This window comes from Drosophila mojavensis, unplaced genomic scaffold (genome assembly GCF_018153725.1).
Source record: "Drosophila mojavensis isolate 15081-1352.22 unplaced genomic scaffold, ASM1815372v1 contig_136, whole genome shotgun sequence".
Classification (NCBI taxonomy): Eukaryota; Metazoa; Arthropoda; class Insecta; order Diptera; family Drosophilidae; genus Drosophila; species Drosophila mojavensis.
In genome coordinates this window covers 23,213,985-23,238,020 of record NW_025318667.1, presented here as the reverse complement: position 1 = coordinate 23,238,020, position 24,036 = coordinate 23,213,985, and the positions used below count along the sequence as shown (strand labels likewise).

The window sequence follows — 24,036 nt, the reverse complement described above, 5'->3', positions numbered from 1 at the left end:
ATTTTTAAAATAATATAAATAATTTTATAGTTAAATAATTAAAAAAAAAAAAAAAAAATTAAACAAAAAAACCACCAAAATGTAAATTAAATTATTGACAATTTATCAACTTATAAAAATCCTTAATATTCGATGATTAAAAATTTGCATTTCGGCCAAAAATTTATGCAGAATTTTTAAATGCATTTTTTTTGAAAATATTTTAATTAATTTATTATATTATTTTTAAAAATCAATTTATCAATTTAAGCTGATTGAACTATCATAATAGACATATTTCTCAATTTTTTTTTTTTATCAATAAAAAATTATTGCATGTCTTAGAAAGTTATTTCGAGAGTCATGGAACAAATGTCGAATAGCAACAAATTGTAGAACAATAACTTCAGTCTCATAGAAAATATATAATCCTGAGTTAGCCTGAAAAGGCTCAACAGTTTTTAGTTTTTCATTCAGCATAGCTGAAAGTGTTATTAGGTCCACTTTAGTCGCTGGTAAATAAATCGAACTATGCTCTATGTAGCGCCCATTGTATGCATTCTATCAACCACATTGCTTTGTACATATTTGAATAGTTGAATAGTATTAAACGCTATAAATCACGACGTTGCTTTCCCATTTCACAGCTTTGGAGAATTGTGCGATTGTGTATTTAGCATTAGGAATTGACTTTTTCAACTGAAGCCATAATAAATGATATTATAAATATAAATAAATGACAGCTAGACAAACGGACGGACGGACGGACGGACAGATAGACAGACGACACAGCAACATTTACCGCCATTTCGATTGTGTCTCACTTAGTTGCTTTATTTATTGTTGTTTTGTTGTTGCTTTTGGTCTATCCACATTTTTTTTTTTTTTTGCAATAATAGCATTTAAATGGCTCTTTTCAGTATTATTTATGAGTGCTCTAGCTGTTGCATGACATAAAATGTGTGGCTGTCGTCGCTTTGCTGCTCCGGTTGTTGTTGCTGTTGTTAATGTTGTTGGTGTTGTTGTTGTTGTTGTTGTTGTTGTTGTTGCTTGACTATGCACGCATATGACCCTCAGGTCTCTTCCATGGGAAAAGTCATGAACATGACTGAAAATAGACATAATGACAGTGGGTCGGAGCAGACATGACTAGACTTGCTAGCTTGTAATATTGAGGCACATCGTTAGAAAACAACAACAACAACAACAACAGCAGAAGCAATAGCGACAACGACAACAACAACAAGAACCTGTGTAATCTGTTACAGCAGACAAACAAATCAAGAATATAAATCTGACTCTGGGTAGTCGAAGATTCTATGCTCTTTTCTATATATTATTCTATATATATTTGAGAGCAATAAGAAATCAATAAAAATCTGAAATGTGTATTTTTATTCTATTCGACATAGCTCGTAATTGAGTGAAGGAAAAGTCACGGGCGAGTCATAGAAATTCACCAACTTTTCCTTGGAGAGATGGAGTAAATTCATTAGGTAAACTAGCAATACCCAAATTTCTGGAATTAACAGGAACTCAAATGTAGCACTGCTAACTTCGTTCAAAAAAAAAAAAAAAAATAAAAAAATAAAATAAATAAATAAATAAATAAAAAATTATGTAAGCTCCATAAAATACAAATTAAAATATTATAGCTCAAGCCTTACACAGTCAGTCACAAAAGTCTACAGCGAGTGTATACAATGTTGCTTCTTATAAAGAGTTGCTCATAATAATTGCCAAAGTTTTCATAACGTAATAATTCTTAAGCTGTATACATACATTTATCTATATATCTCTTTATTATTACTATATATATATATTTTTTTTTTTTTTTTTCTCATCGTTATGTCTAATTAAAGTTGCGCCTTTGTCTTTGTCGTGAATTCAAGTTGAGTGGGCGGCCAAGAGGGGGGGTGTGTGTGGGCGGAGAGGCGCTGGGAAGGGGAGCAAGCTTTTCGCATATGCTCTTTAATACCCCTAAAGAGCTACAAGCTGTTCGCTATATGTTATTTACTATATATACATATATATTTTTTCAGTATTTATTTATATCGTCATCGTGTGGCAGACACGGCGCAAAAATTAAAAGAAATAATTATATATAATGTTGACTGGCCAAGGACGCGCTAGTTAGTTGCGTTTTGTTATTGAGGTTTTTCGCGTTTCCATACTTTGTTCTCCATGCACCGTCTGACTGACTATCTCAATCTGCCTCCATTCGTCTGCCATCTGTCCGTGGTTTTCTAAATATGTGTGCGTTGGTGTGTATGCCTCAATAATCATTGTGCAGTCATGGATTCGACTTTTGCTGCTCGCTTCGCTGGGCGCTGACTCAGTTGTGCCATCAAGATAGATTTCTGAGGCGAGTATATACTATATAGACATACACTAAATACATATGTGAAGTGCAACGTGCCACGTTTGAGCAAGTACCGTCTGTCAGTCTGTCAGTCAGTCGGCCAATCAGCGTGGGCGAGTGGGGGGAGGCGGGGGTGTAGGTATCATGGGCGCAATCACAATGCAGCTGCTACTGCGATGCATCATTGTTAAATACTTAAAAAAAAAAAAAAAACTTTTAAAGTCTACGATTGTTTTACTGACTTGAATATATGTAGATCCTTGATGTGTATAAAGCAGATATCAGACAATAAGATATACAAATATAAACGTACATATATCTATGGTACAGTTGACTCTCTCAAAATATTACGAATTATCGAATGCTTTAAATATTAAGTGTTGGAAATATTAAAGAGATTCTAGTGGGAACTCGTGATAACTTTGAATTAATGAGAGGAGAGAGAGTAAATAAATCAAGTCTGAAACAACGTGAGTCGACTGTATATACATACATATATTTATACTTGGGTCAAATTTCCTAAGTAAAAGAAAAATTAATTCAATAAACTCGGCTTTGAGCTCAGTCACATATCATATGAATAGCTGAGTCTATTTTAAATAATTTGAATTTAGCAGAAATTTTAGCTATCGATAACATTTAGCTAATCGCCTACTCAATAGGCTTTGCTATTTAGGCATAACTCATATGCATATGCAACTCAAACCTAATATAATCTCTCGTCTTTTTAGGAGAGTATGAATATAATGTATATCAAAAAAGTTGCTACTTGGCTTTCATTCCATATTATTGTCTATCTGTCTACCTACATCCACATCTATCTATATTCAGCTTGGCTCAGTTCCCTAAAAATGAATCGACTTTTAGGCAATTTTATGATTTATTTATTTCAAGCCAGCGCTGAAAACGATCTCTGGCAATTCATTCGATTCCACATAATAATGAAAGGAGACAATGGCGTATAATTATGAAAATTAAAGAAATGAATATAAATCAAATCAAAAATACATTATAATACCCGTACTTAAATTCCAAATAATTGCACAAATAAAAGCAAAAAATGCCTAAAGAAATAATAAATAAAAAATTTCAAACAAAACAAAAATTTTTTTTGATTAACGATGCGGCTTTTGTTTGGGGCGGCGGCAGCTACAATAATTTTTGCCGATCGAATATCGCAGATTCCTTTCAAAATATTTACACAAGGGCAAAATGCGGGGCAGTCGCGTTCCCCCCCAAAAATCAAAAAGCAAAATCCAATCGGCAATGGGGCAAGTGAAATGGGCCGTAATAAGCATACAAAGAAAAAAAAAGAAAAAAAACAATACAGTTATTATGCGGCTAAAAATGGCTAATAAGCTGCACGCTGCCCACTTGGCGTATGCGTGATATTTGCCAAATATATAAATAGAGATATATATACGAATATCTATGTATATATATATATATATATATATATATATATATTTATATATATATATATATATATATATATATATATATATATATATATATATGCACACCGCATGCAATTAAATGTCGCCTGAAACGCGCTTTGACACACGGCTGGCTCCATGGGCAACTACGTTATTTGGCTGAGTCAGCGGCGACGGCCCCCAAACACGTTTCCAGGCCAGGTCTTGGCCCAACTGCGGACAGCAGCCAGCGGGGCCGGCAGACAGACAGACAGACTAACAGACAAACAGTTAGCCTGGAACTGGGTCCGCAGCGCATGCGAGTGCCAAAAAACGCCAACAAACGGTTTTACAGTTTGTTGTTGCTGCTGCTGCTGCTATTGCTGCTGGTCTCTTTTTGGGCAACAAGGTGAAGGTTAGCGAACTGTCGCCAAATGCACAACACGAACTCACAGACATGGGAATATGCGAGCGAGCTGCAGCTCCATAAATATGCAAATCACAGTTGTGAACTCGGCCAACGATTCGCCAGGCAGACATTTTGTTAACTTTTATGTTGTGTTGTGTTGTGCTGTGTTGTGTTGTTGGCTTCTGTTCCGCTTTGTTGCTGCTGCTGCTGCTGCTTGCAGTTGCAATAGCTTTGTGAAACGGGAGTCAGCAGTTAGCGAGGCTGGGGCAAAGCTCTGAGACTATTGAAGCTAGGCAAGCCTGACTATGACTGGAATTGTTATATGTATATGTATGCTGTGCGGTAGGGTATGCTGTGCTGTAGCTATAGTTGCATCTACTCCTTACTCCAATTCTCTATTTTAGTTCTGTTCAGCACAGTTTGAATAAACTCTAAAACGAATGAAGCTAGGAAAATCTAAGACTGACTGGAATTGTTACTCATTACTTGGCGCTGGACTTGATAGGGTATGCTGTGCTGTAGAGTAGGCTGTGCTGTAGCTATAGTTGCATCTATTCTATACTCAAACTCTTTTAGTTCTGTTCAGTTTTAATAAACTCTGAGACTACTGAAGCTAGGCAAGCCTGACAATGACTGGAATTGTTACTCATTGCTTGGCACTAGGCTCCATAGGATATGCTTTGCTCTAGGGTAGGGTATTCTGTGCTGTAGCTATAGTTGCATCTATTCTACACTCAAACTCTCTGTCTTAGTTCTGCTCACATGGGGCTGGTTTTAATATACTTAGAGCTTAGCTCTCAGCGCACTTCAATATTTTCTAGAGCCCAAGCTCATTTTCCTATGGGATCTTTGCTTCAAATTTCCACTAAAGATAAGCTCGTAACACTTTGACCATTGCTTTTCGGATCGATCATTGTTCCAGTGACCAAATCAGTTGCCTTTTATTCCACGAACCAGCTCAGCTTTGGCTAGGCTGCTTTCGAAACACTCACAGCATTGCTGCGCGAATCTGGCTGCAATCGTTGCCTTGCAGTCTGCGGGTTACCCCAGATTAAGCTAAAATACTGACAGCTAATCGTATATATCATTATTTTAGTCTTATATGACGTCGCTAACTTTTAGCCGAGTCAACAATGTGTATTTTTGTACTCTCGAAGCCAGAGCTAAGCCTTTCTGACTTCTACTCGTATTTATTTTGCTCTTATGCATCTATAATTTCTTTCGGATTTCAAAAGATCAATCGACTTATGGAAATTTCGAATGTGTTTACACAAAGATCTCTAATATGCATATGTAAATAGTTTAGAAGCAGTTTTTGATAGAGCTGTAAGAGCGAGCGCTCTCTCTCTCTCTCTCTCTCTCTCTCTCTCTCTCTCTCTCTCTCTCTCCCTCACACTCCCACTCTCTATTTCATTGATATAAAAGGCAGGCTGAGTGTTTGCTATAGAAAGTGTGTTACGAGACAATTGTGAATCTCATTTAGCTCACAATTGGGCAAGGTACATCTAATAATAATGTTATATATGTTATACAGCTTGGACACATTGTAAGCAGTGTGGAGTACCATCGATGGCATGAATTACTTGGAAGCAGCTAGCCTGAAGTGGCAAAACCCCAATCACAATTATGCGGCAATGCAAACACACACACACAGACACAGATACACTCACAGTGAGATAAATCGATAGTTGTCGGTTGTCGGCTGTCGGCTGTCGGCTGTCGGCTATCGGTTGTTTGTTTGTTGTTGTCTTGCCTAATGGCTGGCTCATCTTTTCGTCAGCTTTAAACTGCTGGCTGATTGATTTTTGGGATTACAACATGACCTAACTGATCATTATGATCATAACGCAATTTGCATGCGGCTGTCGAATAGTACGACTCCTATCTCTATCTCGCCCCCTCTCTCTCTCTTTCTCGTACTCTCCATCTGTGTGGCAAATAGAAAATGGAACTTTGTGATTGATTGCAATGGCCAACGGTGCGTGTCCAAATGGCCAACGGGCCCTGCACAGCAAGCAATTACGTTATTTTCACTGAAATCACTGAGAGCGAAATGAAGACATCATTTGGCTTCAATTTGGCTATTGCCACATTTCGATTTGTATAACAAATTGCAAACACACACACACACACATACACAGAAAGACACGGACACTCACATAAACCGTAAATAACAGTCGAAAATGCTTTGGCTAAGGCTACACAAAGCGTAATTAATCAAATGTTACCGAAAAATCAGCGACAAAACTGACAACAATTCATTAGACGACATTTAAATGCACTAACTAGTTTAGTTAGACAGAGCGTTTGATACTAGCATATTAGTAATTTATCCCCATTCAGGAGTTACATCAATCAATTGCTTAGTCAAGCTATAAATCTAAGCATTATTATTGCACTTGATCAATCTGAGCTGCGTCTGTTGACTTTAAATGATACATAGGAAGATTTAGAGAGTCAATCAAGAATCAATCAGTCATGCAGCTGGTCAATCTCCCATTTAGATAGTCACTTAACCAATGCAACAGTCAATTAACATTTAAGATGTAAGTCAGTAATTCAATCAAGGGTGTCAGTCACTCCTGTCCAGCCAATCAGTCTGTAAAGAATAGTAATGCATATAACTTTACAATGATCCAGCTAATCATCCAATCAATAAATCAGTCAGTCAGTCTAATAATCTGCATATCATGCAGTTAAACAGTTAGTCAATAATTTAATCAGTCAGTCAACCAATCGTTCTATCAATCAGTTAGTCAATCATTTCGTCAATAAATGAGTCAATGAGTCAATCAATCAGTCAGTCCATCAGTTAGTCAATCAGCTAGTCAGTCAATCAAGCACTCCATCAATTAGGCAATAAATCCATCCGTAGTTCATCAGTTAGTCAGTCAATCAAGCAGTCAATCCATCAGGCAGTTGAAAAGGCAGTCAATCCATCCGCCAATAAGTGGGTTGACTCAGTCAATCCGTCAGTTAATCAGTTTGTCAATCAGCCAGTCAGTCAGTGTGGCACTCAATCAATTAGGCAGTCAATCAAGCCGTTGATAACCTGATTGCCTAGTCAATCCATCCGTAGTCCATCAGTTAGTCAGTCGATCAAGCAGTCAATTAATCAGACAGTCAATCTGACAGCTGATCAGGCAGTCAATCCAGCCGCCAATAAGTGAGTCAACCAGTCAGTCAATCCATCAGTCTATCAATCAGTAAATCAGTCAGTCATTCAATCACTCAACCAACCTTCCAATCATACATCAATCATATAATCAATCATTTAGTCAATAATCTAGCTAATCATCGAGAGAATCATCATTTATGAAATAAATAAAATCATATATAAAATTAAAATCAAAAAAGTTTTTTGTTTTTTGTTTTTTTTTTTTTTTTTTTTTTTTCTTTCATTAGAAGAAAAGAAATAGAAATTTTGGTCCAACTTTAGGGCGGAAATTCATTCGAAGCATCTTTACGTAATTGGGTTTAGGTAATTGCGATTTATTGGGATTAGGTAATTGTAAAACCTCGACCTAGAGCTAAAGAATATTCACAAAAAATGCATTTATCTGTCCTATGCTAAGCCCAGACCCAAATTCTAGTTCCTCAAGCGCAGACAATCTCTCAATTAAACAATAGCTTACAGAGTTTCGGTTAATTATCCATCAACTCTTTGCCACATTCTTCTCCATTTAAGCAAGTACAAAGCGTTGGGGCGACCCTTTGGTTAGGGTATTTAACACATTTGTACACACGATTAGCTTTTGGCTTTGCTCAACTCTGCACAGCATGTCGCACATTTTCGTTAATTTATTTTAATGTTCCGAAAGCAAAACAAAACAAAAGAGAAAAGTAGATAACAATAACAAAACAAAACTAACTGAATGAGAGACAAAATGAGAAAAAAAAAAAAACTATTTCATTTATGTTACAGACGAAATTTCAAATGTGCCGCGCTTTGATTTTGATTAATTTAGTTTTGGCTTTTCGTACTCTTTTTTCTTTTTTTTTTGTACTTTCGCCTCCCTCAATGGAAAACAATAAAAACTCAAATGTGTATCAAAATCGATTTGCCGATTTTAATTAGCTAATTATGCATTTTTGCCGCCAGCTTATGTAAGAAAAAGTCTTTTGTTATTGGCGACGATGCGTTTTATAGATCTACTCATTTGCATAAGCTCTCTCTCGCTCTCACTCTCACTCTGTTACTCGCTCTCCCCCCTCTCTCTCTCCTCTCTCTCTCTCTCTCTCTATCGCTGGTGCTGAGAAATGATTTTTAGAGCTGTCGCTACTGTTTGGCGACACGATTTATCTTGCGACTCCAATTGCCCAATTCCAATTGCTTTAGATCAATGATCGATGAATCGACGGTCGCGGCTTTTCTTTTCATTTCAATTTCAACCTTAACTTCAATCGCAATCGGCTTTGGCTTTGGGTTTCGGCTTCGGTTTCGGTTTCGGTTTCAATTTCTCAATTGCCCAATTGCCCCAAAATGCGTTTTGGCATTTGGAATAACGAAACCTTTAATAAAATCAGCTCTCACATAAAACTGTGTAATTACGGTCAGGCAGTCAGGCAGTCAAGCAGTCAGTCAGTTGCCGTTTAAAGGTTAAAACTCAGCATTTAAAATTTTTAAAAGCCGTTAAAGTGCATTAAACAACAACAACAACAACAACAACAGCACACAATGACAATGACAACAACAAGCAACAATAACAACAATTAACGAAATTACGCTTTGTTCCAAATCACAAAGCTTAGCTCTTTCTATGCTCTACACACACACACACACAAACACACTCAGACACACACACACACACACACTTCGCCTTTCCATATTTTGGCTAAAGTTCAAAACGTTTATAGCCAACAAAGCCAATATTTTTATTGCATTAGACAAAACCTTTATTACAGTAATTAAAATAAAATACAAAATATGAATATCAATAAAAGTAATAATAATAATAATGTCATAAAATAGAAGCCTTATTCATGAAATTAACTAAATTGGCTTTTAAAATGTTTTAAATATTCCAAGTATTTGCGTTCATGATTGTTATACTTGCTTATTTGAAAGCATGGAGCATATTGGTTTTGCAGTGGAAGTTGGTTCCTTATACATAAATATATATTTATATATAGTGTGGATATATGATATGAGAATTTGCGTTATATGGACATGAACGTATATATATCTGATATGGTCTACAGATTCTTTAATGAGGGCCATATAAATTCCTCTGAATTTTGAATACTTTCTAGCTCTAGCGTGAGACTTGAAATATGAAATATTTATAATAAATTATTTAAAATGCATTATCAGAATGATATTTTATATACACTGAGTAACATTAATATTCGGGTTCTTTATTCTTCATCTTTTTCCCGGTTAATTATAATCTTTGTTAGCATTTTCAATTTTTTAATTTCAATTAAAATTATAAAATAAAATTATTAAAATTAAAATTAATATTTTTTATTGAAGTTGAAAAAAAAAAAATCGAATATTAATGTTACTCACTGTATATATATATATATTAATATAGGTTTCATATATCAATTTGTCATATATATTAATACTCTAGCTAGAAATACATATGTACACTGCTCTACACAGTTATGCTCACATAACTGCACCACTTCATTCGATAAACCGACAATTGGGAAAGTCAATTGGCATAAGGTCATAATGAGCTGAAAATAATGAAATAATTAAGTGAACTGCTTGTAGTAGCTTAGCCCAATTGATAGTCGCAAGACCCAGTTTCCAGACATGCGCGCAGCTTGGAAACCGCAAAGAAATGAAACGATATTCGTATGAGTATTACGAATATGAAACTAACGGTGCACCATCCATATAATGGAAGCCAAAGGCAGATCTTCACATGGCATGCAACACGTCTTTGAGGCAAACAGCAATTGAGATCGTTATGAGTTTTATTATACACAGGTTATACCTACATATCTACATATACATATGTATATGTATATATATATATATATTTCGTTCGATTCATATGCGTATTATTTCATGCACTCATTCAGCTTCATTCATTGTGCAAATGAATGGCAATTGTTTGCTTACAATTTTACCGCTACGAATTGGGGGCGTCTCTTGACAAGCTCATCAAGAAAAGTAGATTATACATACATATATGCATACATATATGTATACATATATTTATGAATGTATAAGTAAGTATGTGAATATAATTGCAAGTTTGTATGTTTTATTCATTGAGTGTCTCAATTAATATGTCAAATATTTGAAATATTTATTCAAAAAAAAGCAAAAATTGTTGCTTTAATAAAGTTGAGTCTGAGAGCGTGAGCTAACATAAATTATATATATATTTTCATAATTATATATAATTTATATTTTTTTATAGCAATAACTTTTCACACCTTTCGAGTGTCGGACGCAGCTATATGAGATCAAATGAATAAACAAAAATATCTATGCTATTAAATGTATGCTATTATAATAATTATTATTTATTGCTTTTCATACAGCACATGAATTAAATAGAATTAAAGTTTGCAAAGAAATATTATTTGAAAAAGTAGAAAATTACATACATAACTTAGATTATATACATTTATATATATATTTTTTTATATTTTATTTATATATTTTTTAATTTTTTAATCATTTTTATTATTAATACTATTTTTAATTATTTTTTTTTGATTTAATTAGTTTAGGTTAAAAAAAAGGAAATAATAACTGATGCGCCCTTGGCTGAATTTTTCTCAACATTTTCATACAACTTTTATTATATTTTTATTTTACAGGGTATCTGCTAGTTGGGCACGCCCTTCGCTCGCCCACTCTGACTTGCTCATAAATAATGCCACTGAATTTATGTGAGCATTAATATACATTGTATTTTATTATTATTTTTACTTTTATTTATTTCTTTTTTTTTTTTTTTTTTTTTTTTTTTTTTTTGCAATGAAAAACTGAGGGAAAATGTGAAGAAAGGAAAATTGTGCTGCCGACTGCAGGCAGCTCGGAACAATGGACAAGCCAGGCCATAAAGTACATGTACATATATAAATATATATATATATATATATATATATGTGTGTGTGTGTGTGTGTGTGTATATGGGCTGCGCCCATCAGCCAAAAGGGGGCAAATGGGCAACTGGGACTGAAGACAGCTCTGTCGACCGCATGACATAATGACACAGAGTCAAGAGGGGGAAGCTCTTCATGTGAGAAGTGAGGCAGCTGCGGCTGCTGCTGGCTGATAAACAAAAGAAATTAACTTGGCTAACTGCAACATCAGCAAGCAGCAACAACAATAATAGCAACAACAACAACAACAACAACAACAACAACAACAATACGGAAGCAAGTGCACGAGGCAGATGAGACAAACGAAGATACCCGGTTTGGCCAGAGATGGGCACCAAAAAGTTATTGTTGCTGCCGTTGCTGTTGTTGTTGCTGTTGTTGCTCCTGCCGTTGTTGCTTTTGTTGGCGATGTCGTAAGCTCCAGCATCTGGGAAAATGTTTGTGGATCGCATTAGAGTGTTACATGTGTAGACATTTGTATACGATGTCTGCGTGTGTCTTTTGTTGCCTGCTGAGCTCTGATTAATTAGCTGCCCGTTTCTTTCGCTCATTTCTTTCTGTTGCCTGCTTTTCGTTACTTAACCGACAAATTGGCAAGTCGGGAAGACACCCGGCAGCCGGCGATGGGGCGGCGAACTGGGCGTCGATGGACGTCTTAACATGGCAGGCGTGGCAGAGCTGTCTTCGATATTTGCAAAGTAGTTGGGGTATTGATCAGCTTTTATGATCAATTATCGTTCGTGTGTAAGTGTGTGTGTGTGTGTGGGAGCGGCGTGAAGTATTTAATTGAAGAGCTTAGTACAAAGAAGAGAGAGGGAGCGGAATTTAAAGAGAAGAAACGGGATATCACCATGACTTATCAATAAGTCAAAAATATTTCAAGTCTACTGCAAATATATTCCTCGTTGAGGAAGTTTACTCGGACAGAGTGGAATTAGAATTTATAATGAAGCACGTAAAGATCTTGAGTTCTTGTTTCCAACTATAAGTTCAACATGTCTTATATGTTCTCTGTTAGTGTTCAAGATAGTAATTAAAATACAATGAAACGAGATTAGTTGTTTTCAGTTGAATAATGAATATACTATAGAAAACACTTCATGTATTATATATTATATATGGTACTTAAAATATAGTCTTTAATATATTAAGTTGAAGTTTTTAATTGAAGAAAAATAAAAGCTACTTTTGTAGCTAGGCTGACAAACATTCTATAGATATACTCAATTATTAACACATTTTTTATATGATCGAGCTATTTTTGATTAATTGAGAGATTTCAAGAATGATAAAAACTCATAAATGCCAAGATTTATGAGCATTTCAAGCAAAAAATACAGATTTTTTTTGTGTGGCAACAATTTGATATAGTAATTAAATAAAGTTTTGACATACGATATAGTGAGCTAATTGGAATGAAAAATGTATGGATATATCAGAAATATAAAGAGGGAAATAAAATGGGAAAGATAGGGAGAGATAAAGAAAGAGGGTAAGAGAAATATGGTGGAAAGAATTGAACTACGTAAACTTATGCAAATGAAATAGTGAGATAAAAGAGAGATGAAAGAGATATTGAAGTTTAGAGACAAAGGAATATAGAGAAACGGAAAGTCGGCAATAAAGAGAGATAAAGCAAGTTAAATGAAGAAGAGACTGGGTGCGATTGAGAGGGGATAGATGAGGAGACATAGAGAGTGTGAGATATATATATATATATATATATATGAAATATGATGTGAGAGAGAGAAGGTAAAGTGAGATATGGAGAACTATGGAGAGAAGGAGACAGCGAGAAAAATGAATGAGAGAGAAGGAACAATATTTAGAAAAAGAGAGAGACAGTGAGAGAGAGAAAAGGAAAAACGAAAGAAATTGGCATTAGATAAGCGGCGTAAGCCATAGAGAGAAAGAAGATGGAAGAATGCCAAAAGAAAGATGGAGACAGACAGCAGGCAATATACAATTTCCACCATATAGACTTGATATGACTGACTATATATGTACATATATGTATGTAAACATTTACTCAAGTAACTCGTGAAAATGAATATTCAAATTTCTATATAAATTTACAATTTTAGAATGTTTTTCACGAAAATACTTCCAGGTCCACGCGACCTGCTTGATAGCCATGAAAGAAGTTGACAAATATATATGTATTTTACATAATCTTGTTATATATTTATCTGACATACATATATTCAACAGACATACATTTTCAATTACATAGAACTGTGTTTACTGTGATTAATTTTGCAGGGATTTTGCGTAGCTGTTAGTTCCGTTCCTTTCCTCTCATTTCCTTCTCTATCTTTTCTTGCATCGATTTTTTTTTTTTTTTTTTTCTTTTTCGTTTTCATTTTAATTGTGTGTTCAAGTTCGGTGTGCAACGATATGCGATTCAATTACAACTGTAAAGCTGAGCTGAGGTGACTTGAACTGAGCTGAGCTGGCTTGCTCTTGGCCGAAATCACCATGAAGCGGGGCAAAAATTTGAGGCTTGCCACGCCCACGCGACGCCCATAACAAGCTACAAAAGAGACATGGCAACGAGAGTGGCAACAGCAGCAGCAGCTGCCAAAGTGAAAGCGATGCCACAAATCAAAGCCATCAGCTGCCCCCCGTTCGCTCGGTCTCGTCCCTCTCTATCTGTCTCTTTCGCTCACCCTGCAACCGGTTCAAGCTAATGCTATGGCTCGTTTCGCTGTTGTTTTTGCCGTTGATGACTTTATGCACCACAATTCTCAAAGCGAAAGGCCGCGGCCAGGTCGACTCTTGATCGAGGTGTCACTTTCGCTGTCGCCCACTAATTAAGTTGGGTCAGAGAGAAACAATAACAAAATATATGTATATATATATATAGATGATGAACTTACCTTTTGGCTGGCTGCTGGCTTCCTGCTTGGCTGCAGCGGCAGCCGGCGGCTTGGCCATGGCCAATGAGCAGCAGCCCAGCATCAGCATTAGCTTCAGCATTTGATGTCCCTTCAACATATTTCGTGTTTGGCGCTCGTTTCTTTTCTTCAAATTGTCGATATTGATAGTGGGCAACAATTGTTGTTGTTGTTGTTGTTGTTGATGAAAATCGCTTTTCGTTTATCGTTTAGCTATGTATGTGTTTATTTAATTTGCTATTGACCTGTTGATTGCTGCAGCAGCTGCATTTCACTTTCATATTGAACAACAGAAAAAGGCAAAAGTAAAAAATAAAAAATAAATAAAATAAAATAAGTTGATAGTCAGGCTAAGGAGACAACAGCAGCAGCAGCAGCAGCAGCAGCAGCAACAACAACAACTTTAGCAGCAAAGTGAAATTTTTGCTGGCTGAGAAGCAGGCAACACACACACACACACACACACACATACACAGCAGTGGCAAGTGAATTGTGTGTTGGGGTCACGCACTCCTGTTGCCAGTTGTTGTTGCTGCCAGTTGTTGTTGCTGCCAGTTGTTGTTGCTGTTGCCAGTTGCTGGCCATAAAAGTAAAAAGTATTTTGTTAAGCGTGTTTTAGCAGCAGGCATTAACAACAACAACAACAACAACAACAGCTGTTGACGTTGCTGCAACTGCCACTTGCCACAACGCCAACAAAGCTTGCAACACTATGCACAGTTATTTTTCTCTTTTTTTTTTTTTAAAGTATATTTCTATTTTTTATAAACAGGAAACTATTAGCGCGGAACACACAACGAGAAGCGAGAGACAGAGAGAGAGAGAGAGAGAGAGAGAGAGAGCGAATAAATTGCTCACAATTTATATTTTTATTGTTATTTTCTTAAGTGTATTTCTCAAGTATCGTTATTAATTTGCATTTTATTAATAATTTTATGGCACTTGTTGCTATTGTTGTTGTATCAATTATGTTGCTCAATTTTCGTTTTCGTTTTTCTTTTGTTTAGCTGAAGCACTTTGCAGTTTTGCTTAATGCGGAAATGCCGCCCAATCAACACTCGAAAAAAAAGAAAATACATTGGCAAAACAAAAAAAAAAAAGTGTGTATAGAAATAATTTAAAGTAAACACAAAGTAATTTAATGTTTATGTCCACAACACAGTAGAAAACGCGCACGAAACGCGGCAAAAACGCGCGTAATTGCAGGATGTGGAGAGATCTCGCGCGTCCGAAGGTGGCTCAACACTTCCGCGCCAACAGCAAGCTCACACACACACACACACACACGCACACACTCACAGACACTCATGCACGCACTTGCATTTTGTTTTCTTTTTCGGGATAACGGCAAACACAACAAACCCAGCAATCGAGAGTCAAGCGAAAAAAAAAAACAAATAGTCGAGTGAGAAACGCGACGATTGGCCAAGCGCTCGCTGCGAACGCCGTCAACTGTCTGAGCTGCGCGCAGGCGCCGTCAAACACTTTTAAAGCGCTGTAACAGCCGAGAGAGCGGGAGAGAGCGAGCCGAGCCAAAGCTATAATGAAGAGCGGCATGAAGCTGCGAGAGAGCGCAATGGCAACAAACACTGTGAGTGAGAGCGGGAGAGAGCGAGCGCAGTCAGGTAATAATTGAAGCTTCATGAATGAAGCGGCTCAACGATCAGCTGTGCCTTAAACCGGTAAACGTTGTAAGTGCTATGCGCAGCAATTGACGTTGCTGCTGCTGCGACTGCGACTGCGACTGCTGCTGGTGTTGTTGTTGTTGTTGTTCTGGTGGCCAGCACGTGACGCATTCAATTGGCAGCCCACGCAAGAGATAAAATACATATATCAGCTAGTCGAATTGCTAACGAAGAGAAGTCAATAAATGTTGTAGACTTTTGGTGATTGATTAAGTATGGAAAGGAACGCCGAAACGAAACAGAGAGAGATCAATAGAGACATAAAAGGAAAGAAGGGGAAAATTAAAGAAAGAGACGGAAAGTGAACAAGTGAGAGGGATGGAAAGAAAGGGAAGGAGAAAGAGAGAGAGAGAGAGAGAGAGAGAGAGAGAGAGATTTAGTCAGAAAATCTCCAGAAAAGATCAATTTCGAGAAAGAATGATGGAAATCAAGACAGAGAGAGGGAGAAATAAGAATGGTTGAGATTACGGTGGAGGAAATTCTTCGAGAGAGAATGATAGGAATAGAGTGAGAGAGAGAGAGAGGGAGAGAGAAAGAGAGAGCGACAGAAAGACAGAGAGTGACAGAGAGAGAGAGAGAGTGACAGGGAAAGAGAGAATGAAATAGAAATTTCGACAAGTAGAAGAAAAGCTCGTAAGAAAATTGAAACCTCGAGAGAGAATGATAGAAATAGAGACAAAGAGAGAGAGAGAAAGAAAGAGAGAGCGACAGATAGAGAGGGAGAGAGAGAGAGAGACAGAGAGTGAGAGAGAGAGAGAGAGTGACAGAGAGTGAGAGAGAGAAAGAGAGAGTGACAGAGAGTGAGAGAGAGAGAGAGAGTGACAGAGAGTGAGAGAGAGAGAGAGAGAGACAGAGAGAGTGACAGGGAAAGAGAGAATGAAATAGAAATTTCGACAAGTAGAAGAAAAGCTCGTAAGAAATTTGAAACCTCGAGAGAGAATGATAGAAATAGAGACAAAGAGAGAGAGAGAAAGAAAGAGAGAGCGACAGATAGAGAGGGAGAGAGACAGAGAGTGAGAGAGAGAGAGAGAGTGACAGAGAGTGAGAGAGTGAGAGAGAGAGAGAGATATATGTACAGTAGACAGAAACATCTAGAGATAAATCTCGAAAGGGAGAAATTTCGATGATGAAATAAATCTCAAGGAAAGAAAACCAGCAGAATTATCTTTTCTTCAAATTTAACCCCATAGTTAGTGAATTTGTATTAATGAATTATACCCAGCTATAGTGTTGAGCAGATCGTTTTCAGATCTTGTCGAGTAATGCTTACAGACAGCTAACTTGATTTTTACCGATCTGAAGCAGCTAGAAATTGTGGAACACATATGCATAGATATGCCATAATAAATTGCTTGAAGTTATATTCAAATTTAAAATCTCATTTCAATATCTCCTCTCTCCACTCCAGTAATACCCATATCTTTAGGTTTCCCAAATTTCTCTCTTGTCGTATTGCCCCATAATTGTCGGCCAAGTCCATTGCCAAATTGATTGGCGTCAACTGTTTCGGCTCATGCGCGCTGACATGTAATTAATTTGGCCAGCTCCAGGCGGCCAACTGGATGCAAGTTGAGCGATTGATGCTGCACAGCGACGTGGCGATGATAAACAGCCTCGGGCTGCTTTGCATATTTTAAATATGTATGTACCTCAGTCGCATGCATACATACATACATAATGATTAGCAAATTAACGCACGATTCGCACATCCGAAATAACTGTTTGGGCCCAGACCCAAGCGAACGATTTGCATAAGATATGAAATCGAAATTAAAAACGCGTTTCTCATTTCCCTAACTAGACTGTGACAAATCGCAACAATTTGGCCATATGATGGTCGACATAATTGACAGTTAATGAGAGATCATTTCGGAGATCTTTTTGAAGTGATCCAAAGTCTCTCTCTCTCTCTCTCTCTCTCTCTCTCTCTCTTTTGATTCACAATTCCATTTGAAGCAATTTGCTTAGGCAAGCTTAGCATTCGCATTAAATGGAAGAAATGAAGACGAGGGTGGCTCAAAGAGATGGTTATATAACTATTATAGAATAGGCAACTCTTTAAGCCACCCTCGTGGCACACACATGCATATCAATAACCACAGCTTTAGGAAACTCTTTGGGCTACCCATGCCAGCGATGTGACTCTGCGCTTTCAGCAATGTCAAATTGCACAATTGCAATAGCTGCAACAACAACAACAACTACAACAACAACAACAAGGACACAAATCACATTTGCTCTCAAGGCGTCGCGATGGCTGCCATTGGAAGCAAAGCGCGAATACAAAACACATCGGAGATGTGAGCTACAAAATAACAAACAAAGCATTGTTGAGTGCATTGCAGCCAGATGATGTCATTGATATGGCACAGTTTGCAAATACCATTAGCAAATACTACACACAACATTATGTACCAGATGGATAGTGGATAATACATACATAGATGCATGTAGGAGGGATGAGTACGAGATACAGCTGACACCAAGCAATCCAAATGGGAAAGGAATTTGCAGAGCAGAGCGAAAGAGCTGCATGAAATGTATTTGTATCTGTATCTGTATCTGTATCTGTATCTGTATCTGTATCTGTATCTGTATCTGTATCTGTATCTGTATCTGTATCTGTATCTGTATCTGTATCTGTATCTGTATCTGTATCTGTATCTGTATCTGTATCTGTATCTGTATCTGTATCTGTATCTGTATCTGTATCTGTATCTGTATCTGTATCTGTATCTGTATCTGTATCTGTATCTGTATCTGTATCTGTATCTGTATCTGTATCTGTATCTGTATCTGTATCTGTATCTGTATCTGTATCTGTATCTGTATCTGTATCTGTATCTGTATCTGTATCTGTATCTGTATCTGTATCTGTATCTGTATCTGTATCTGTATCTGTATCTGTATCTGTATCTGTATCTGTATCTGTATCTGTATCTGTATCTGTATCTGTATCTGTATCTGTATCTGTATCTGTATCTGTATCTGTATCTGTATCTGTATCTCTGTATCTGTATCTGTATCTGTATCTGTATCTGTATCTGTATCTGTATCTGTATCTGTATCTGTATCTGTATCTGTATCTGTATCTGTATCTGTATCTGTATCTGTATCTGTATCTGTATCTGTATCTGTATCTGTATCTGTATCTGTATCTGTATCTGTATCTGTATCTGTATCTGTATCTGTATCTGTATCTGTATCTGTATCTGTATCTGTATCTGTATCTGTATCTGTATCTGTATCTGTATCTGTATCTGTATCTGTATCTGTATCTGTATCTGTATCTGTATCTGTATCTGTATCTGTATCTGTATCTGTATCTGTATCTGTATCTGTATCTGTATCTGTGTATCTGTATCTGTATCTGTATCTGTATCTGTATCTGTATCTGTATCTGTATCTGTATCTGTATCTGTATCTGTATCTGTATCTGTATCTGTATCTGTATCTGTATCTGTATCTGTATCTGTATCTGTATCTGTATCTGTATCTGTATCTGTATCTGTATCTGTATCTGTATCTGTATCTGTATCTGTATCTGTATCTGTATCTGTATCTGTATCTGTATCTGTATCTGTATCTGTATCTGTATCTGTATCTGTATCTGTATCTGTATCTGTATCTGTATCTGTATCTGTATCTGTATCTGTATCTGTATCTGTATCTGTATCTGTATCTGTATCTGTATCTGTATCTGTATCTGTATCTGTATCTGTATCTGTATCTGTATCTGTATCTGTATCTGTATCTGTATCTGTATCTGTATCTGTATCTGTATCTGTATCTGTATCTGTATCTGTATCTGTATCTGTATCTGTATCTGTATCTGTATCTGTATCTGTATCTGTATCTGTATCTGTATCTGTATCTGTATCTGTATCTGTATCTGTATCTGTATCTGTATCTGTATCTGTATCTGTATCTGTATCTGTATCTGTATCTGTATCTGTATCTGTATCTGTATCTGTCTGTATCTGTATCTGTATCTGTATCTGTATCTGTATCTGTATCTGTATCTGTATCTGTATCTGTATCTGTATCTGTATCTGTATCTGTATCTGTATCTGTATCTGTATCTGTATCTGTATCTGTATCTGTATCTGTATCTGTATCTGTATCTGTATCTGTATCTGTATCTGTATCTGTATCTGTATCTGTATCTGTATCTGTATCTGTATCTGTATCTGTATCTGTATCTGTATCTGTATCTGTATCTGTATCTGTATCTGTATCTGTATCTGTATCTGTATCTGTATCTGTATCTGTATCTGTATCTGTATCTGTATCTGTATCTGTATCTGTATCTGTATCTGTATCTGTATCTGTATCTGTATCTGTATCTGTATCTGTATCTGTATCTGTATCTGTATCTGTATCTGTATCTGTATCTGTATCTGTATCTGTATCTGTATCTGTATCTGTATCTGTATCTGTATCTGTATCTGTATCTGTATCTGTATCTGTATCTGTATCTGTATCTGTATCTGTATCTGTATCTGTATCTGTATCTGTATCTGTATCTGTATCTGTATCTGTATCTGTATCTGTATCTGTATCTGTATCTGTATCTGTATCTGTATCTGTATCTGTATCTGTATCTGTATCTGTATCTGTATCTGTATCTGTATCTGTATCTGTATCTGTATCTGTATCTGTATCTGTATCTGTATCTGTATCTGTATCTGTATCTGTATCTGTATCTGTATCTGTATCTGTATCTGTATCTGTATCTGTATCTGTATCTGTATCTGTATCGTCGCGCTGTGTTTGGCTCTGTGCACTTGCCAGATTCGTTGACCGCAACTAAAATGCTATTGACCAAGTGACTCGGTTGCTTGTCGGCTGCTTGGCCTGTGCATCTGTGGCGTATCTCTTTTTACATGGCAGCGTGACACTATTCGGGCTCAGCTTCGATCGGCGCTGTAATTGATTATTTTAATTGCTTCGCACTTGATTGTCTCTGCCTGAAGCGGCTAATCAATTTGTTCAGCACTCGCGTGCACTAGTCCCTCTGTCTCCCTCTCTCTCTCTCTCTCTCTTTTGCTCTGTCTTTCTTTCTAGGGTGCTGCGGCACGCATTGAACTGTGGTTAAACGCCCACTGAAGGTCTTCGGCGCAGCTCGAAGCTCACAGCGCACAGTTCGTATCTTGAATGTATCTCAGTATTTGTATCTGTGTGTGTGTGTGTGTGTGTGCGTGAGTGTGTGTGGGCGCTCTGTGCCCGTTGCGATGTTTCCGCCAAGGCGCAATGGCAATGCGCAGCTCTTAGCGCTAATAGCAACGCATTCGCTAGATGCCACAGAGATAGCGCAGCGCGGGGCGTGCCTCAAATCAGGCTTAAAAGCAATTACGCACTCTGCAATGTTGTCAACGTTGGCTCCGCGTCCAACTTCCTGCTCCGAGCAACTGCGTCTGGGATGCGAAATCTCACACGAACATGCCAAAAAATAAGAAAAATCGAGGAAAAGGCGAACAGATAGTTTCGCTGGCAGTGCATTAGCCTGGCCAAATGCCAGCCAAACAGTCGCATTGACCAACTGCCAGACAAAGTAGGAAACAGTAAACAAGAAGAGGAGAAATTGCAAGTGCTACAAGAGGAAGAGAAGTCTACAGCAAAACTATTTTCAAATAAAATGTAACTTACTGTTAAAGCATTTAACATGCAGTTAGCTGATATTTAAATGCGTAAAGGCTTTGCTGCATTCGCAGGTGTTTCAGTCAGGATCAAAATTGTGTGAGAGAGAGAGAGTAAGAGCGGGAGATAGATAGCGATATAGGCATATCTTTCTGGCCGATCAGTTATTGGCAGCCGAATGAATTATTACAAAGTGCTCAGAGCATTTCAGTTTCATTAGCGACAACGACAACGCGACAACCAAACAAATGATGAGTGTTCCCCAAGCAACTCGATCCAAGTATATATATATATATATATATATATATATATATATATACACATATATATCTACCTATGGTGAGCTCTTGGCACATCGACTGGAAAACTGACGCCATTTGAGTTTCCCAATCGAAGCGGAAAATTAATGAAAGCATGCGACGATGCAGAGATAGATAAGGATTATTAAGTAAGAAAATTGACACGTTTATCTCTCTCTCTCTCTCTCTCTCTCTCTATATACACACACAGAGATATGCAGATATATGCATATCCAACTGATAAATCGTCGTTAGACGAAAATATCTTTTAATGTAGGATGTCACATTGAGAAAGAAAACCGGGCTAGAGTACTTTGTCAGGCAGTAATTGACTCAAAAGATACCCTGTTCTCTATGTGGAGCTCAACCTGGATATCTTTTGCAAACATACAATCCTACAGTCTCTTACTATGGAATGGTTTCTTATTAATTATATCTATCTATATATAGTAACTTTGGTATTTGTGGCCTTTGGATAGGAAAGTCGATATAATCGATCATTTTTAATGGATGTTGAAATATCGAAAAGTTCATCCATCTATATAGCCTTTATAGTTTATATATAGTTTTTATAGAAATGTAGGAAGCTGAACTGGGAATGTAGATGGACAATTCTAAATCATTTCAGCTGTTAGATGCATACTATAAAATACATATATGAATAATTTATATATTATATCCATTAATATCTCTCAACATCTAAAATTGACTTTACATGGGTAAATATTGGATTTTTGTATTGAGAGAAAATCTAGCTTATGAGGTAGAAAACTTCCAATAATATTTAATGGATATGAGAAAATACAGAATCTATAAATTCCTCTATATATATTTATTTATAATTACTTTTAATATAATATCAGAAATGGTTAATCTTTTCAGCTTTTGCTGAACATAAATTCAACTTAAGCTTTGCAGCTTTCGTTACAAGCTAGCAAAAAGCTTTACAAAGTTGCCGTCAAAGGTTTATGGCTTCGTTTTGTTCAAGCTCAAAAGTTTTTCTTCAAAGCTCAGCGAAAGCGCTGCACGAAAGCTCAGAGCCAAACCAATCGTAAACAACTGCTTTAAAGTTGACTAAGACAAGTTTGAAAAAGCCTAAACCACTTTTTATGACCATTTGCAGAAAATACGCTAAAGCTCTACCGTAAAAGTTTTTAGGGTTCTTTATCTAACTAAGCTGACTAAACTAAAAAAAACTTTGCTGTCTGAAGCCGTTGAATGGGGATATATGTAGATGCTGTAAATAGGAGAAACTGTAGTTATATACATACGTCCAATCCAGATGCTCCAGGCAATCGAGATGGTCAAGCGCACGCCCAGAAGCATAGGCGCATTATTCAGTAACAGCAAGTTTTCTGTTCAGATGAGAAATACAGAAACTTCCGTATTCCCATCTAGGACCAGACATCCGACTGTGTGACAAAACCGCAATAGATTTATGGTTAATAATAGAATAGACAATGTTATATAGCGAGAGCATGGCATTACCATTATATTTAAGCTCTTTTTCACGAATACGCGTAGACAAAAATTTTATTTTAAATTTTGAGAAAATTCCAAAAAAAAAAAAAAAAAAGAATAAATAAAATTTTGTTTTACTCCGACGAGAAATTTTGTTAGAATGACGATACGAATGTTTGTTACAGGCTCTAAAGGCCCAAACTCTGATCTCATGGCAATCTTGATTCGTTTCGAAACGGAAATGAATATATCATGAAGAAAAAGCCTACTATTTTAAAATAAATATTTAAAATATTATTTATTTCAGTTTAAAGCCTTTCTGATATAATATACATCGATAACATAAATCATAATAAACATAAATCGATTGATATATATTCAAATATAATATATTTAATTTATAATTTTTATTTAATAAATATTTTAATTCAAAATAATATTAATTTAATGTTTATCGTTAGCTTCTTTATTGCAAAAATTAAAAAAAAAAAACACACACACACACACTATCTAAGAAATATATTAAATATTTTTTACTGAAATTAAAGCTATAAATATTGTAACGATCGCTTCTCTATTGATATGTACAATTTATATATTTTATGTTGAATTTTTATTTAATATTTATATTATAATCGAAGCATTTTCAACACCGAGTCAGGGTAACTTCCAGTCGGTCATTTCTGTGCTCTACTTTTTCTAACTCCAACTGCAAAGGAGGCGAAACGGAGATTGACAGATGACAGAAGTTAAGTCTAGTTGACTTTCGAGATGAAACACAGATGTCCAACTCAAAGAGGGGGAGAGAGTGAGAG

At 36.4% G+C, this 24,036-nt stretch overlaps 1 non-coding gene across 1 annotated transcript; it reads right to left on the bottom strand.

The window, feature by feature from the left end:
• Window positions 1-13,397: 13,397 nt before the first annotated feature.
• On the bottom strand, window positions 13,398-23,363 carry LOC26527910. Its single transcript, XR_006358059.1, has 4 exons — window positions 23,249-23,363; window positions 23,032-23,172; window positions 14,119-14,410; window positions 13,398-14,048 (listed from the first exon to the last, which is right to left on the bottom strand). It is a non-coding gene; the product is annotated as an uncharacterized LOC26527910 (transcript).
• Between the last annotated feature and the right edge of the window lie 673 nt (window positions 23,364-24,036).